General features: G+C 50.9%; 1 protein-coding gene across 2 annotated transcripts in view; it reads right to left on the minus strand.

The window, feature by feature from the left end:
• The window catches only part of ZBTB7C (zinc finger and BTB domain containing 7C), a 301513-nt gene that overhangs the window by 163966 nt on the left and 118848 nt on the right, over nucleotides 1-18699 (minus strand). For both annotated transcript variants that reach the window (XM_058277645.2, XM_071208553.1), the window contains exon 2: nucleotides 10250-10311. The gene's annotated coding sequence lies outside the window, so the exon portion shown is untranslated. The remainder of the gene's footprint in view (nucleotides 1-10249; nucleotides 10312-18699) is intronic.

The raw sequence follows: 18699 nt of genomic DNA on the forward strand, positions 1-18699 counted from the left end.
GAATATAAATGTATGTACGTGTGTATCTGGATATGCATGTATGTGTGCATATGAAAAGGTATCTATATATGTATATGTGTATATGCATGCACGTATTTCTTAGTTCTGTCCCTTAAAAGGCCAAGAAACAAAGACCCAGCAGCAGTGAGCACACTGAGTGTTCAGACCTGGATTGTTAGTGCCATTTCCCACTGAATGGAACCAGAGGTTCTCAGAGAAATGACTAATTCCAGGGCTAGGGCAGGATAGGCACAAGATGAACCTGGAACATCTTGTTATCCTAGAAAATAAGAAAGTGTTCTAAGTAAGAGATGGTGGCATATCACATGTCACAGGACACAGCTTGAAGGACCTCCCACCGGTCAATTCTGGGACAATTTAAGCTCTCAAAAATTAAGTACAATGATAAATAATAAACCATTGAAAAAAGAGAAATTTATGAGTCCATACAGATAATAAATAGGTAAATAAATAACTAGAAAGAAGGTAGGACACTTCATGCAGCAGAATGCCAGGAGCTCCACTGGCATATCTGGAGGCAGTGCTGGAGTTGGAAAAGCATCATTTGCAACCATCATATTAACAATCAAATCAGGCAAGAATCATCAATGGATACTACAACTAGGGGGAAATTGATGAGGAGCAGGACATTTGCACGGTGTTAGAATGTCTTCCCACAGACTGCTTATTAGTTACAAAGGAGAAAACAATACTTACATAGTGGAGAAATCAAACATCTCAATTGGGTGATCAAAATTAACAGCACCAATGAGGGACAGATGGGCACCATAGGCCTCCAGTTGGGATGCCCTGGGAAGTATGTAAGATCCCCTCGGCCACTTCTAGCCAAGGGCACGTCACCTGGATATCATCACAAGGAAACACCAGATCACTCCAAATAAGGAAACTTTAATTAAAATAAGAGGCATGGGGAGCAGATGTAGCTCAGTGGTTGAGTGCCTGCTTCCCATGTACAAAGTCCTGGGTTCAATACCTATACCTCCTAAAAATAAATAAGAGGCAGTTTGTATTCATCGAAAATGTCAATGTCATAAAAGACAAAGAAAGGCTGTGAAAATGTCCCAGATTAAAGGAAGCTAATGAGATATGATAATGAGATATGACCTCTAAAGCCATATGGGATCCTAGATTGAATCCTATTGGAGGGAAATGCTGTAAAGGACAGCACGAGGAGAAGTGACGAAACTGGAATGCAAATGGTAGATGAGAACACGGTTGGTAGTAATGTTAAATGTATTGAAGTTGATGGACACACTGTGATTCTGTAAGAGAATAAGCCCATCTTTAAGAAATACTCATTGAAGTATTTAGGAGTAAAGGGTCGTAATATCTGTAACGTAACCTCAAAGGGTTCCGAAAAATTTTACATGTGTTTATGTGTGTGTTGTAAGGTTATAGGGGTGTTCTTCATATTATTTTTAAAGTTTTGCTGTTTTTTTTTTCTTAAGTTTGAAATTATTTCCAAATCAGAAATGTAAAAATGTATGTTTTCTAGCACTGTAGTGATGTTCCCTTCTCTCCAAGTGCAGATTCTCCTCAGACAGGGTGGCCAGGGGGTGGCCAGGCCAGGGGGCAGTGGTCAAGATTCCCGGTTCTGAAATCAAACAGATCTGGGTTCAAAGTCCAACGTGTGGCCTTGGGCAAGTGACTCTTCATCTTGTCTCAGTGCCTTTGCTTCTTCCTTTGCAAGGTGATACCCATCTGTGGGGCTGCTTGACAGTTAAAAGGACTAGGCACACAAGGGCTCGGGCTCAGGCCCTGGCCCACAGGAAGCTCTCGGTCAGCTTTAGCTCTCACTGGCCTTGTTTTTATCAACATAAACCCCTCAGGGTGCAGAGCTGAGAGCTGCCTGCACTTTCAAGAGCAATAGGTGGCCTCAGCAAGACCAAGCACAGGACAAGCAAACTGGACTGGGGTGGGCTGCCACCTGGCAAAGCTCCTCGGCATTACAGTCTCAGGTAGGCCTCAGCTCCCAAAACTCAGCGTCCTGGTTCTCTCAGCCTCGGCCCCCACTTCTCCTCACCTACAAAGTCCTTTCCTTGTAGCTTATACCTTCCTTCAAGACCAAGTCTTGGTGATTTTCCTGGCACTCTGCTAAAGCTGCTCCAATCTCCCTCCTTTAGCACCTTCTCCCAGTCGGGGATCAGAGGTGGCATTTCTGTGGGGCCTCACTTATGGTCCCGCCTCGCCTCTCCCCCGGGACCCCTTTATGACAGTGTCGTCGCCTGCTGAGAGAACTGAAACCCCTGCAGAATGGTCTGGAGGGTATTTCCTTGGGCTGGGGTCTTTCCCGGAGCCCCTGAAATCCACGCCTAGACCAGTCTGCCCTGAGGAGGGCAGGAGCCCTGAGCCACTGTCCTGCATTTGTCCTTCTAGACCATTCTCCACCCTTCTCCACTCTGTGTCCTGGAGAATGACCCTCATGGAGCCTCAGGCTTCCGGTTGGTTCAGCCAGTGGGGCTCGGGGCGGTGGGGTGTGTGTGTGGGCGCAGGAACTAGAGGGAAGGAGAGAGTGGAGGCCAGGTCCCCTCAGGCTGGTTGTATCCCTGGACCGGAGGTCACAGCCCAGGTAAGGTGACCCCTCCCCACCACCCGGGCTGCCTCTGCCTCCAGCCGCCCTGCCCGCTCCTGGCCGCCTCAGTCCAGGGGTAGAAGAGGTCCCCAGGTTTACTCGCGCTGGGGTCCTGCACCAGGGCTCCTGGTTTCTCTGCCTCCTGCCCTCGACTGTGAGTGACGTTCTCTCCAGACTGCCCACCGTGGCTGTGCCACCTACTTCTTGCCAGGCCCCTGACGTGCACAGACACCTGTGGAGGGAGGCAATGCTTCCCCGCAACATGTCTGGTATCTGCCTGCCGGCAGGACGCATTACCACACTCGGGGACCCACCGCGACGCCGCTCTCGCCGCAGCAACAAAAGCCGGGGCCGCCACTTCAGGCCGCCATCAGGGGCTTGCTGCTCCCCATTCCAGCTTTATTTCATCTTTTCATAAATTACTGTTAACTGAGAAGCATTACAAGAGGGGAATTAAAAGAGAGAAAAGTTGGTGGAGGAACGCCTTTTTTTTTGTTTTTTAATTCTTTAAACCTTTTATGATGAACTCTTTAGGAGCCCGATTCAGCTCGAGGAACATGTGGCAGAACAAGTTCTTCAAAATTCGTTCCCAGACACTTGGAACTCTTTATTATTCCTTCTATTAAAACCAAAATATTAGCTAATACCTCTTGCGTCGCCAGAAAGGGCCTGGCAGCTTCTCAGATGCATTGTCCTACTCGACAGTGAAGAATGAAACATTTCATGCCGATGCCTCTGTCAAGTCCACCCTGGTCTCCCGCTCAGAGTGATGGGAAAACCTTACGTGCTTTGTGTCGGAGACACTCGCAGGCCCAGTGGCTGGGGCTCCTTGGGTCAGACGGGGCCAGCGAGGCTGCCTCTCCTGGGCGCCCCCTGCGCTGGAGGCCGCCCTCTGCTGAGCCGAGGGTGGCTGCAGAGGGGGCGGGAAGGTCCCTCCTGGGCCCAGGCTGTGGTTTCCCCTATGCAGAGCCACAACTCGGGGATCCTGAGGATTGAAAATCAAAACTGCTTCGCATGTTTTCTTGGCTCCCCACCAGCGCCTTCATCTCCAGAAGGAATACCACAGTGCAAATGAATTCGCTTCTCTAGAAGGAACAAAAGGACCTGGCTCTTGGCACTGAGCACGAGAGTCACCCAGGAGCGGCCCGGAGCTGCTCTTCATCCTGCCTCTAGGAAAACGGCGCGGTTCGCGGCTCGGTGCAGGCTCGTCCTTCTTGAGGTCCCTGGGTCCGACCAGAGACCCCTACTCTCTGGTGGGATTCCTGAATGGCCAAGGCGGGCTCTGTGCCCGGCGGCCCGGGTTACGGAGAGGACAGGTGCACGTCCCTGAGGGAGCCTCCCGGCAGGCTGGGGAGCAGGACCACCAGGCCCGACGTGGGGTCTGCCGGGGACCAGAGGAGGCAGAGGTTCCTAAGGCCGGGCAAGGGGGGCTTCCTGGAGGAGCTGGGGCTGGACAGATGGCTAAGCTCTGGGAAGGAGGGCAAAGGGGATGGGAGGGAAAGCTCACAGGCGGGGGGGGGGGGGCGGTATGCAGGAGGGGCAGGCAGGGCTGGAGGGCTCTCAGGGAAGCGGTCACAGGGAAGGCTGGAAGGAGCCCGACTGCCGGCAAAGGCTGCTCCTCTTTCTTCCTTCTGTTTCCTTGAGCAATTCCTAAATTCAGTATTAATTTCCCAAGACCTATCTTGTTGATAAATGTTGATTTCCCCTGCACACCTGTTCATATTTCTGATGGAAATGTGCTATAAAAGCACTCCATTCTGCTGGTGATCACCATGGCAATCAGGCACGCTCGCTGACGGGCCGGCACTCCTCTTGAAAGCAAGATGCAAGATAGGAGCCTTCGTTTCACTCATGCCGCGCCTGGGAAGAAGGGGGAGTGAAGCAGGCATGGGCAGGGTGGCGGGGCGGCTTCCTTCTCTGGGGACGAATGGGCAGACAGCACAGTCCCCCAGGCCAGGGAGGGGAGGTGGCTCTGCGGGAAGGCGGGGATGGGTCTGAGTGGGGCAAGGACATGGGGGGGTAAGTCCCTCATACCTCGGTGCTCTGCACACAGTGGGGGGCGCTTTGCAGGATCCCACACGAAGAGGGGATCAGAGCTCCCAGGCACCCAGGATCACAGAAGCTTGGGATTGGAGGGGACCTTGGCTAGACTAGCACGCAACCTCTCACCTGCTGCAGGAACCACCGCTATGGCCTCCTTGGACCTTATACAGCTGTTACTACTGCTGCTTCTCACTATCACAGGATTTGGATTAGGGTCTAGTGGAAGCCCAGGCTGTCTGCACTATATTCTTGTGTTCTGAGGCAGTCTACGCTAACTTTTCAGCAACTCCAACCAGACTGCTAGGCTTCAACTCCCAGCTCCACCATGTACTGGCTGTGTGACCTTGAGCAAGTTACTTAACCTTTCTGTTCTTTCTCACTTGTAAAAGACAGATAGTAAAAGCTTCTAACCCCTAGGATCATTGTGAGGCTTAAATGTGTTAATACATGTAAAACAGTTAGAACAGTGCCTGTCACAGAGTAAGCTCTCAAAAATGTCAGCCATGGATATTGCTGAATCACTCCCACTTTTTTTTTCAAGGTACTGGGTCCAGATCTCGTATGTGAGATGCCAGAGCTCTAGCTCCCCTGAGTTGTTTTTTTCGTCTGTTTGCTTGCTGTTTTGTTTTGGTTTTTAGGAGGCACAGGAACTGAACCTGGGACCTTCCCATATGCGAAGCAGGCGCCCAACCGCTTGAGCCACATTTGCTCCCTCCGTTTCTACAGGTGGGAACTGAGGCAAGGCCACGGGGCAAGTGGACAGTGAGGACTGGACGGCACTGCACTCCGTGCCCCTCCTCCCTAAGGTGAAGGAAAGCCCTCTTTGGACATAGGAGCGCTGTGTAAGAAGGTCAGAAATTCAAGGAGAAAAGTGTCCTCGGGGAGTCAGCCTTTTGATGCCCGGAGGGCCTCCCCTTCAGTGGATGTGGGACAGTGAGGCTCGAGGGCACAGCCAGTATCCTGGGCTTTGCACAGGCATTCCTCACCTCTTTTTCCTGATACCCCTGTTATTCCCTCTGAGCAATAAGGAGACGGAAGCCTGCAGGGCCCAAAACTACACAGGAACAATGCACTGGAACCCAGATCCCTGGACTCCTTTCCAAAGATGTCCCCTTGCCAACCTCTGGCTGAATTGGGTTGTTTTTTTTTTAAGATTCATTTATTTATTTCCCCCCTTCCCCTCCTCCCACCCTACTGTTTTTGCTGTCTGTGTTGTCTTCTCATCTCCTCTCCTCTAGGATTCACCAGGATGAGATCCTAGAAACCTCTGATGGGGAAAGAGGTTCCCTGTCAATTGCGCCACCTCAGTTCCTGGCTTCTGCTGCGCTTCACCTTGACTCTCCCCTTGTCTCTTTTTTGATGCGTCATCATCCTGCTGCGTGATTCACTCGCACAGGGCACTGGCTCACCACGTGGGCACTTGCACAGGCACGGGCTTGCCGTGCAGGCACGCTTTCTCTTCTTCTTTTTCACCAAGAGGCCCCAGGGTTCGAACCCAAGTCCTCCCATGCGGTAGATGGAAGCTCTATCACTTGAGGCACATCTGCTTCCCTGAACGGTTTTCTATCCAAAACTAGGGCCGGTCCACCTTCTCCAGCCCCGTCACCCCCTTACTAGGAATAAAGTTCGGGGAAGCTCAGGGTGAGTGAGCACAGGGTTCCAGAGCACCAAAACACTGAAAGGACCAAACATCTACACATTCAGATGCTCCTAATCAAAACCACCACCGCAAGAAGAGCCATATCTGTATTTATTACTTCTGCTGTTCTTGGCTCTACGCTACTCTCTCCTTTAAATAAAATGCTACTTATCATTAATGGAATGATTTTACATTACAGCAGCCACGGTGTCATCCAGATCAGGCCAGCGGCCGCCGGCCCTGGATTACAGAACCTGCCCACCAGGGGCAGCTGACAGGCCATTATTCTGTGTTCTGCAAACTCCCAGCAGTGATAAGGAAACTCCACCAATTTGATGCTTTATCTGGTTGCAGGTTGGGAAAAGATATAATTTCAATCTAGATAATGATTCTATTTCTTGGACGGAAATGAGGTTTTTCACTGCCTCCCGGGGGTGCCACCAAATGTCTGGGGGCTGGAGCAGGTCATGCACAAGTTAGAGGAGTCCCCAGCAACCCAAAAAGGACTGCAAACATGAAAGAGATCTGACAGGAGGGAGCTCGTTTGCGAGAGAAACACACACACACAGGGCTTACAAGCTTACAAAGTAAGTTCTATTTTGTAGACATTTATAGGCATCAGACAAAAACCCATGGGAGAATAACTCGAAAAACAAATGTGCGACTGAGCCCACTAGCCTGGGATTGGAGCGAGGTAAACGGCCTCCACAGGCCATCGTGATATCAGAGAGGCACAGACCAGACGCCTCGCTAGGACGGGGCTTTCCACGTCTTCCACGCCTCCTGTCACACAGCGCAGAGACGGCCGTGTAACTGCAGGAAGATGACCCAGCTGCTGCTAACACCTCCTACGGCAGGGAGCGCCAACAAAGGAGTCCGGAGGGCGGACCCGCTCCTGTGCTGAGCAAGTGCCTCCGAATACAGCAAAGGCCTTTCATGAAGGGCAGCCAGGGTTCTAATTCCTGAGGTGTGGCCCGGGCAGTGGCTCTAAATGCACTTTGCAAACGGAACACTTGTTTCAGTAAGTATTAGGCAATATGAAAACGGCACTAAGTGATAAAGGCAGAGAAACCTCAATACCTTGAACTAAAGAGTAAAGTTAGTGAAATTTTAAATTGTTTTAAATATCTGGGACTTGGAGGTCCGCTTTATAGTATCTCAAACTCTTTTCATGTGAATTGCTTTAATTAGGGAAAATTAACGGTTTGAAATTCATATATTTAATTGTTCATACAGTAATTGATACATCTAAGGAGGAAGGTTTATGAATTTTTTATGCATTTTAAATATTCTTCTGAGAATTGACTTGGGGTAAGAATTGTTCAGTCTCTAAAGAAAAGCACATTTCTGCTCAGCCTCTTCCAGAATAGCCCCTAACTGCTGATTCTTGAGGCCCGAGAAGGTGGTATCTTACTATATCATTTTCACCCAAACTTTGAAATCTAAAGCACACAGTTGTTGGTGTGCACAGACCGTCACTGGAAAGGAGCACAAAATTCTGGTGATACTGGTTGTTTCTCGGAGAGGAGCCAGCTGCGGGGGACAGAGGTGGGAAGGAGACTTGTCATGGTATGCCTTTATTTGCTGTTATTTTTAAAAAATTATTTTTTTACAGTGTGCCTTTTTGTACCCTTGAGTTTAGAGCCATGTGACTGTATTACCTATTAAGACTAAAACTGCAGCTAATAAAACTCACAGTTGTTTTCAGTGAAAGCAAAATTTCACATTACTGATTTCTATTTTAATACCTATACTCTTGAAATGCAAACTTACTAAAATGAAAATTACTGTAGTGAAAACTACCTTTGGTTGTCTTCGCAATAGTGATACTGGTAAACATGGCAGTATTTGCAATTGATACCGGGCCCAGGTCCCTCTTATGTGCAGGGGCACCTCTTCCCCAGCTGCTGAGAGTGGGGCAAATGGCTTACAGCTGTGACACGCTCCAGACCCTTGCAGGACACGATGTCCCAGAGATTGCCCACCACCATTGGCACCACTCTGGGATCCAAAAGCCCAGACCAGACATCCCTGCCAAGGCACGACTTGCCCTGAGACCACATCCTCACTTGACCCTTCCTTCTAAACCCTGCTTGCCTCCCTACCTTACATGTTTTTCTGAAGAGCTCCCTTGATAAACCATGGGATTCTGAATCTCTACCTCAGGCTCTGCTTTAGGGAAGCCAACCTAAGCCAGTCACCCATGGCTCCCAGTAAACCCCTCTGGCTTCCTTTCTAGAGGGGTGTCCTGGTGTTAGAAACACTCTTTGAGAGCAGAATCATAACCATCATCACGTCCTGCCAAAGACCTGTCTCCCCTATGCATCCCATGAAACCAGCAACAGGGAAACTCTGGTCATCCAGAATAGAGAGAAGTCAGACAACCAGACCTTTGTTGAACTCTACAACAATTACTCCTCTTTTCCAGGATGAGTGAGCAGGAGGAGGTCCTGGAAGGACCTGCCCCATAATCAGGTAGATACCCAGTACGTGCAATGGAAGATGAGCTAGAATGGCAGCTTATTCATTCACGGGTTGAACAAACTTGAGAAAAACACTTAACTGCTCAGACCCTCAGTTCCCTCACATTGCCTCTGTGACAATCCTATGAGATAATACTGTCAAGTGTGCTCTCGATTGGAAATGCCATGTAAATATGGGCTCTCTTTATTGAGATATAGAACTAGCTCGCTTCCTCTGCTTGCTTGGAACAAATAATTAATTAACCCTTGTTAAATAAATAAGTCCCAGCCACTCCTTATCCTGGGCACAATACCTAGAGCTCCCCATGTGAAAAGCAGATCCAGGGAGAAGCAAGCCAACGACCAGGAGCTCAGGGGTTGCCCCCAGCACTGGTCTTACACCTGCCTAAAGAAGACTCTCTCTGTCTAAGACAGGCAGGACCCTCAAAGTGAATTTCCTGTAATCTACCCAATCTATATATAATCATCTCAAATACATCCTCCAAATTTGTTGAAAAATCCATCCAGCTATTTTCATGCCACAGAGTAACAGACAAACTGGCAGAAATTTAATGTGATTTACACAGATGAGGTACACTCTGTCCCACCCTGATTCTTTGCATATGGACCACGGATGAGGCCGTTTCAAGCCCCATACCACCTGGTGCTGCCCACCCTCGTCAACCTTCTCTGTCCTCCCTCTACACCATCCTCCATGTAGGCTTTGTGTGTCCCCACCCTGGTATCTCTGTCCTACTTCCTTCCTCCCTGGGATGACCTTAAGCCCAGGTCAAATCTCTCCTCCCCCGGGAAGACTTCCCTAACCCTTCCCCATCACACTGTCTGGTTTCCCAGCATTTCTGCCTGTGCCATGCAAGCCAGAGCCGTGCAGAGAGTTGTACACTGTTTCATAAAAGTCTTCATCTCATGTGCAGGCATCTTCTCTTCCCACTTTGGACTGAAACCTCCTCCAAGATAGAGCAGAGGCCAGCTAGTTCTCTTGTATTTCTCGGAGCATCCAGATTGTGCCAGGCACCTGGTGATGAATACTATTCTCAGAGGGACTGGCTGGCATGTATGACTGCTCTTCACTTAACACGCTATTAAATGGCCTAGACGAGGATTTACTGTTCTAAACATGGTCATCCTAGCAGCAAACTTAGACGTGGACAAACCGGGGCCTCAGGGTGAAAAAAAATACTCATCTCCCTCATCCAACCAGAGGAGTCTTGTCTTGTGCCAATCAAGAACCGAGGGAGCGTCTCGCTTCCCTAAGCTGGTGGGAATGCTGTCCATTTAGAGGGTAGAGCCAAGTTTCAAACCATCCTCCTTAAACTCTGTGCCTGATAATTGGATTCAGCCCTACCCAGCAAGAGGTACATTCCAAAGGAACTGAAAGTCCATTCCATCAAGGTCATGCTCCTTACCCCAAACAGGGACCCTGTCCCTGCCCCCCCATTTCCCAGAAACATTGCTTAACCACAGATCTCAAAAAGCAAAACTCATACTCACAAGCAATGACGCCTTAGTCTTAAATTTCAGGCCAGCAGTTTCTCTGCAAACCTGCTCATTTCCTGCAAAGAGAAGAGAGGGATGGACAATCCCATTAGCATCTGCTCTGAGAATCCTTCAGAGGTTCCCTGGCCCACCTCAGGCTTCTGCACCTTCTCTGGGGTCTCACTCCCAGCAGCACTGTTCCCTCCCCAGGAACACCCTGTGCTAGTTGAGTGGGTGCCCCTCGCTCCTCACTCTCTCCACACACACCGCCTCCCTCCCCCTTTCCCGGCACTGTGCCAGTCTTGGATTGACCACTGCCTCCAATTCCCTGAAGGCACTCCTGCTTCTTCCCACTCTGGAGTGAGGCCTCCACTTCTGTAGCATGGGGTTGCCTAGCAACCCTGTGCGCCAGGCTCCAAAGGCCCTCCTAAATTGGACCTCACTGCACAGGGCATCTCCTTGTACAGCTGCCTGAATCTTAACAATCTGCCTCTGAATAATAACACAATGGTAATTGCATTCATGGACCCCCAAACTACATTTAAATAATGTTCAAGAGCTGACACAAACCAACAAAGGCCAGAAAATGCATTGCGGAGGTTGACTGTGAGGCCAGGCGCGAACGTTGGGTGGGGAGGGAGTTGACACCAAAGACTTGAGTTAATGACAACGCCAACCTGAACTGTGAATCCTCCTGCCTTTTTGTCTGAGTGTGTCACCACCGTAATGTGCTTTAAGTGAGTTTGGGGATCTGTAGAGGCAATTAATGCCCAGAGGTAGTGATGCTTTGAGACAGGACGTGCTTTAGTTCTTCCGATGTGTACATGCTCTTGGGGAGGGGACAGGAGAGGGGGAGGTAAGTGGACAGGAAGGGAGAAGTGTTCATGAGTGATTTTCCTTGGCTTTTACAATAGTGGCCAAATAAATTTTAAAAGGAGTGGGGAAAGAACTTACCAAGCAGGAGCACAAAGCACTTGCTACCTTAGCTAGGGAAAAATCCAACATGACTGATGTACTTCAGGTAAGAAGTGAAGGCAAAGAGGCCTCAACACTGGTGCAGAGCAAAGCGGCTTAATGAGGTGTGTGCTTGCCAGAGTCCAGCCTTCAGTCCTGGCAGATGCTAATGAAGAGGTCTGCCCAAGGGAGAAGAGTCTTCCCACACACAAGGTGGCAAGTTGGCAATCTGTTCCTCCTGGAGCCATGGCACCAGGGTCAGCAGCTCAAGTCTGATCATTTTTAAAGCCCCAAGCACTTTTTCTTTAAAAGCTCAAAATCCCCCTGCAATAACAGCATAACATACAGTTTCTCTACAAGACTCCTGTCCTTCTTCATCTTGGGAGTCAAAGTGGCCTTTGTCATTCATGAGCTCAGACCGGAAACCACCACCAGGACTAAAGGACAGATTAAAAGGACAATGTAGCTTTGGCCTGGGGAAGAGCAGTGGCCTGTGCACATGGTGCTTGTGCAGTGCTGCCTCAGCCTAGGGGTCTTGGGCCCACTTCATGAAGCCCAAACACCAGCACCCTCCAACTTCCAACAGCCACTGCCACCTGCTCCCCGACGCAGGTTGGCTCCCTTCTCCAAGGCCACTCCCAAACTCATCTTTGCTCACCCTACCTAGAAAGCCCTTTCCTGTGCCCTCCACCTGACCCGACTCCTGCAATCCTGCTCATTCCCGGCCTACGCCAAGTCCCACCTCTTCCTTCAAGCCTTCCCTGGCGAGCGACTTGGCCAAGGTACTACTTTAGGTTCATGTCTGGAAGTTTGGCCGCCCTCAGTAAATCCCTGGACAGACCCTTGGGACCAGGACTGTAGCTAACATTTCTCATCTGCCACAGAACCTAGTTTAGAGTGAGGCACTCCACGGGCTCAGGACTTGCAGAGGGACAGACTGGCAACTGCCTTGCCTCCTTTCTCAGGGAATTGTCGCCTCTGTCTCCCCTGGCTGGGGTATGCAGCATGTCTGCTGGCTGCTGAGCCCTGGAGCTAAACATTCCAGGAGAGTGTGCGGTTGCCTCCAGTCATTTAGAGGTGTAACTCAAAGTGTGCAATAAACAATTGGGCATTTACAGATTTTATTAACTTGGAAAGGTCATTAGAGCTAACAGCTTCTCCAAGTGAGATTGAATAAATAGCATGGGTAATTTTTTTCAGTGTCCTGGATTTTTTTTTTCTTGGAATGTGCTTTAAGCCCCCAAAAAGTAGTGTTACAAGTAAAAAATGAAAAGGAAAAAAAAAAAACCCAAAGGAAAAAACCCAGGCATGGGAGTCAGGAGGAAGCAGGGCTCGTCCTCTCTCTGCGTCGCAGTCTTCTCATCTGCAAAGTGAGGGTGTGCTCGCTAAGGACCCTTCCAACTTAAAAATACAATTATGATTCAAGGAGAGAATGTGAAGTTAACCAGCAACCTCGCACGTGAAACCCCACCCCTAACAGGAGTCGGCATAGGCTTCTCCTCTTGATAGACAAAGTGCCTCTCCGCCAGGGAAGGTTCTCAGTGCTTCTGGATGCCTTCACAGCCCCTGACCTGGGCGCTCTCAAACCCGACCATCTGGCTTGCCTTGCTCTCATTAGATCACTCAGGAACACTCCAGGCTAATGGCTTATTTACCCAAATCTCCAGAAGTGGCTGGAAATGGGCCAAAGGGCATCAGCCAGGCCCTGTCTCCCCAGCCCTTGGCTCCATGACCAGCCAGTGCCGTCAGGGGCCGGGCCTCTGCGGAGCAGATGCTCACGGTTCCCCTACCAGGCGAGACCTGCCTAGGCCGCCCGAAGCGGCATGCAAGGAGCGGACCAGGCTGCCTGCACGAGGCCCCGGCTCCAGGCCTGCTGTCCAGGGGAGGAACAGCTGGCCCCGACCAGACTGTGAAGTCGGCCAAAGCGTTCTCTGACATCCCTCACTTTCCCTCATCGTCCCTGCCTCACTCTGCCTCTGGTGCAGACACTGGGAAGGTGGAGGGCAGCACCCTAGGGCCCACAGCCCCACCTCCAGACTGCTTATAGCTGTTAAGTAGCAATAAGAAGACAAACGTGAATCAGAACCCTAGGCCTTACAGTGTTAACATAGATAGTAATTTATATGAACTAACATTAGAGTGCCGCTTTATGATTGAAAAAGCTTTTTTTCCCTCCACACCATGCCATCAGGCAGGTAGGACAACTTTGACACGGTAATTGAGCACCAGGGTCTCAACAGGGTCCTTTGCTACCTGCTGGGGATGCAGGCATGAAACAACATGGGTCCTGCCCGCACAGGCCTTCCAGGATGGTTTAATAGACAGAGAAGCTAAGCAAACTTTCTCAGTCACCCCGCGAGCCAGCACTGGTGCTCAAAGCAAGTCCTCTGGCCCAGAGGCCTGTACCCGCGTGGCCTGTGAGTTTCGTATGACATTTAGCCTGCAGAATGTCAATCAGAAGGGACAAATCACTGGACACCATGGTTTGGGGACGGTGGGAGTTTTGGCCCAGACTGAGGCCAGTGGGTGTCGATGTCGCGGTGCAGAGTCCCCTGCAGGGGCTTGGTCCTGAGGGGCTTCCTGCCATCACTAAAGCCCCCTCCTCATGTCAGCTGCCTTTGCAGAGAGACTGCTTTGACAACTGATACAAATTCATGCAGACTCTTTTTACTATACATATTTTAATCTACATCAGCCTTTCTCTTCCAGGACTGCTACGCACTTAACAATCAGCACGGACACAACCGTGGTACTGTTCTTCTCTGGGCTCCATTGGCTTTTGAAAAAAGAAAACAAACCCTAAATAAAAATGACTGCTCTGGGAGGAGCCCTACAAATACCTCACTGTCCAGCCACGGGAACCCAGGCCCCGTGAGGGTAAATGCCTCGCCCCAAACCACTCAAAGATAAAACCAGAACCCAGGTCTCCAGACACCCAGCCTGGAGCCGTGCAATCCACTTTGCGAAGGTGGGCTCAGGCTGTGTCCTGTTCACTCCGTCGCCCCACAGCAGCTGGTGGAAGAGGGGCACACAGGAGACCCGCACAGCGGCCATGGCAGGAAGGGCGTTCTTACTACTAGATGGCGGTGGGCACAGGCCTCGGATGGCGAACCCCACAGGGAGGAAACAGCAGGGGGATGGCGAGGACACGGTCCCTGCAGCAGGGGCTGCAGCTCCCAGGAAGCTTCGAGGCCTGGTGGTCTAGCATGAGACCCGCCCAACCTCTGACTAGCTGTGTGAGGTTGAGCCAGTGGCTTAAACCTCTCTCTGCTTCAGTTGTTCACCTACAAACTGGACATAATAATGGTACCTATCACAAAGGGGTGAAGCGAGAATTAAATCAGAAAATGGGGGGGGCGGGGGGAGAGCACTTGGCACAGTGCCTGGAAACTGTGTGCTCAGTCGATGTCAGCAAGGCATTTTTTTCCCAGAGGTCAGCTCCATGAGAGGAGGGACACTGACCACTGTGCTCCCTGCTAAGTGCCCTGGGTTTGGAATGGGACCAGCAGGTACATGCGTGCTGACTGACTCCTAAGGAAAGTGCAGCGCACCCTGGTAAGAAGAGCCTGGCGTGCTGAGCTGTCATGGTGGGTGCGCCAGCCACCTCTCCCCCAGGCACAGGTGTGTCTCTGGCAGCAAGTGCTTGAGCTATGGGGTGGGCAAGGAGGGGGGAACTGCTAGGGGACAAGGGACCACAGAGGGATTCTCAGAGTCCTTCAGATGTGCAGGCTTGGAAACTGAGGCCAGGAATGGTCACGAGATTTGATTAAGGTCACCCAAGTGGTGGCTAAACCGGCAGCAGATGCAGGATCTCTTGCCCCTGGTCTGGGGGCTCCTTACCCTGCTTCAGGCTGTCGACTGGGAGTCAGGAAGGGAGGCAGGGGCTGAGAAGAGAGGTGTGTGTGTGTGTGTGTGTTAGTGTGCTCACAGGCACATGTTGGCGTATGAAAGCGTATGTGTGAGCGTGTGTGAGTGCGTGTGTGAGAACACAAGAGTGTGTGTGTGACAGGGAAAACAGCGTCTCCTAGGGCAACCAAATCCTCCCTCAGTCATTGCTTTGGGGGCAGTGTCCCCTCAGAAGTCAGAATTTCTATGACCTTGGCCTAGAATCTTAAAATAACCATGAAGAAGGAGGAAGGGCTGAGCCCAGAGCCAAAGCCAACAGTGGGCTTGGGCCAGGGGAGGGGAGGGGAGAAGAGCCTGCGCAAGGAACAAAGGCCTAAGCTCCCTGGTCAGGCTGTCCAGCCCAGCCAGGCTGCTCGGTCACGCACATTTTATTTTTTCTGGCCTCCAGGGAAGTGTTCCTGGGGCTTGGCAAAGCTGCGTAAGGGCTGCCAGCAGGGACTGGCCTGGAGCTGCTGAAGAACAGGGCGATGGCTGCCCAGATTCATGGCCCATCCCCCAGCAGCCTCCGGCCTGGACCACCGGGGTGGGGAGCAGGGAGGCACCCAAGGCAGCCCGTCCCACTGCGCCCTCTGGATGCCAAAGCAGCAGGGACGGTAAATAGTCAGAACATAGGCGGGCGCAGGGGGACAGCCAAGAATATTCCATCGTAATATTGAATAACTGTTTGAATTTGGAGAAATGAAGGGTTTCTTTCTGGAACACAAGGACAAGAAAGCAAAGCATGACGAAATCTGTATGTCTGCCGGGCACATAAATCGGTATCTCAGCTGCAGCAAAACTTCTCCCCTGCAGGCCGGTGGGGGGTGGGAGGGAGGCCTTACGTTTGTGAAAGGATGTTCTCCAAGCCTGATTCCATGGGCCGATGGCGTTGGGGGTGGAGCATGCTGTGGAATTTGCCTGCGTGGTCCCCCGGGCGTGTCTGCCTGGTTCTGCTGCCAAGCGGGGTGGGCTTTGGGGACGAGCAGTGGGAACTCGTGGGGAGAAATAGCAGAGGTCTGCGGGAGCTCGGCCGTGGTCACTCTGCGACAGGACTGACTTGAGAGCTGGCGATGGCGGCATTCAGCAAGCCAGGAGGCAGGCACGCTCTGTCTTCAAGGACCACGTGTTTCACTCTGGTGAGGTTTCCTGCCTCTCTGGATTTTGTCCCCTGCCCTATTTCCCGGTGCCCTGTTATTCGCACTCCTCCCTCCATCCAAACTTGCTTTTTGGAAAGTATTAATATCTCTGGCTAGTACCTACGTGATGGAAATCCTGGCACCAGCCTCACTCTCTCCCAGAGAAATGCAATTCCAGTCCTTCTCAGGGAGGAGAAAAAGTTGTATCCCCTGGGAAAGGAATTAACTAAAAAAAATTTTTGGAACCCACTACTAACCATGCATTGCAAGTAATATGCAGCCATCATTCCAGTGTGGATGGTGTTGATGGATGTCTGGGAAAGAGGTGGAAGACTTGGATGGCAGAAGGGAGCACCTGGGAGAGGGCTGCCTTTGAAGTTTCCCCTTAGCTCCCACCACACAGCTTTCTGGGACCAGACAGCCCCCACCCAACCTGGACCATTGGCAAGGAGACCAGACATTTTATTGTTCAAACCAGGACACTCTGGAGAGTGAGAAGCCACCCGGGGACAAGAGGCCTAAAAGTGACTCTCATGCCAACGAGGAGGTGTCACTCCTAGCACAGTGTCACCAGACTTCTGGGCTTGGGAAAACCCCAATCAGAGCTCTCCTCTAGAGTTACCAGGCTGTGACTTGGGATAAGATGTCCAGCTCAACAATCGAGCGTACCCTCTCAGAAGGAGGCATCAGAAATGACCCTGAAGCAGGCAAAAAGGCACATTGAGGGACCTGCTGTGTGAAATACAAGCCTACCTCCAGCACCCAGATCCCACCTCCTGCAAGTGGGCCCAGATACTCCATTTCCTTCAGCATTTTCCATCTCCTGCGTCTGAATTCCTCATACATGTGGCCACATCCCTGACCAGACTGTCACTCTGGAGGACAGGCACCATCGAGTGACACTCATCCCCGGGCCCCTTGTCCTTCCTCCATGCCTTCCACGCTTACAGGAAGTCCCTGATTTAGATTTTCTGGAATGAATGGAACTGAATTGAATTCCTGAAATATCTTCTTTAGTGCTAGGGACCCAGGGTTCTAGAGATTTGTAGCCCTTTGGGAGTTCACTGGTTCTCTTTGGTGTTAATGAAGCCACACAAGAGCTTATAAGTCACCTTTAAGGCAAATATCCCTGCATCCTTATGTGTACTACAGGGGCGCTAATGGTGGAATTTGTGTCATCACACAGAGGGGTGGTTGTTGGTGGGGTGTCTGAAGTAAAATCCAGGAAGTGGCTCAAGAAGAAGTTCATTTTCATAGCTGGGGTTAGGGGGAGAATGGCAGGGAGTGTGGCCATTGAACCCTGTTAAAAGCCTCTCTTCACCACCTAAAATCCATCCAGACCTTGGGCTACAGGATTTACTAGTCAATTCACAAGGGTTTCTTCAGACTTCCCTCCCTACATGTGCCAAGTACCAGATGGAACAGAAGCATACCAAGGCCCAGCTACAAACCAATGGGGAAACAAGTTGTGCACATGGAAAGATGACAAGGGAATCAAGACTTAAGTGCAGGAGAGTGGCACCTGCAGCAAGCTCCTAGGAGTAATCTGGGTGGGCTTCATGGCAGCAGCATATAGCAGCAAGCAGAGTCTGTCAGATGTAGACTGTCAGAGTCAGAGGGGTGCTAGAAAGGAGAAGTTCCCAGCAGAGATGGAGAGGAAGGAATGGCCATGGCACAATCAGGACCATGTGTAACCAGGACTGGAACATCTGGCTGGAACAAATGGCATGTGCCAAGAGGAGCAGAAGATGGAGGCACAAGGGCAGATGCCCCAAATGCCATAATATGCAGGCAGCTATGAGGATCCAAGGAGTTTATACAACAAACCACCCCACCCCACTGCCATCCTGGGGGAGGGGGGAGGGGCAGGCTTGCATCTTCTCGCCCAGGGCCCCCAGAGAAACATTTGGGAGGGAGCAGAGGGACTAGCCAGGCTGAAGCCATTCCCAACTTTTTTCCTGTTTCTCCTCAGCCAATCCCAGTTCTGCCAGCTCTGGGAAACCCAGCCAACTAAGCATCCATGGCCCAAAAATTAATCGCACTCTGTGCATGAGGTTCTGATGCAGTAGGATGCAGAGGGCTGGGAGCAGGTTTCCAGGAGCTAAGCCCACAGTCAGTGTGCCAGGACGGAAGCCTCTACCTGATAGACTGCTCAGCTCACTTACACAGTTTAACAGCTAACACGTGTGTTGCTCTTTTGAGTATGCTCATTCACCAAACTTGATGTAAAGTCAAGGCCTCTTTAATTCTGCATCCACTGGATAGAAATGTTTCCTATCGTCTTTCTTGCATAAGTCACCCTCATATGGCACCACATACAAAGTCCAATTTCACCTTTTAAAAAAAGTGGAATAAGAAATTAAATCCACTTACAAAATAATCTGTGTGCAAAAATCTTACTAGGCAGGCGGCAGACTTGGCCCAGTGGTTAGGGCGTCCATCTGCCACATGGGAGGTCCACGGTTCAAACCCCGGGCCTCCCTGACCCAT

This window comes from Dasypus novemcinctus, chromosome 16 (genome assembly GCF_030445035.2).
Source record: "Dasypus novemcinctus isolate mDasNov1 chromosome 16, mDasNov1.1.hap2, whole genome shotgun sequence".
Taxonomy (NCBI): domain Eukaryota; kingdom Metazoa; phylum Chordata; class Mammalia; order Cingulata; family Dasypodidae; genus Dasypus; species Dasypus novemcinctus.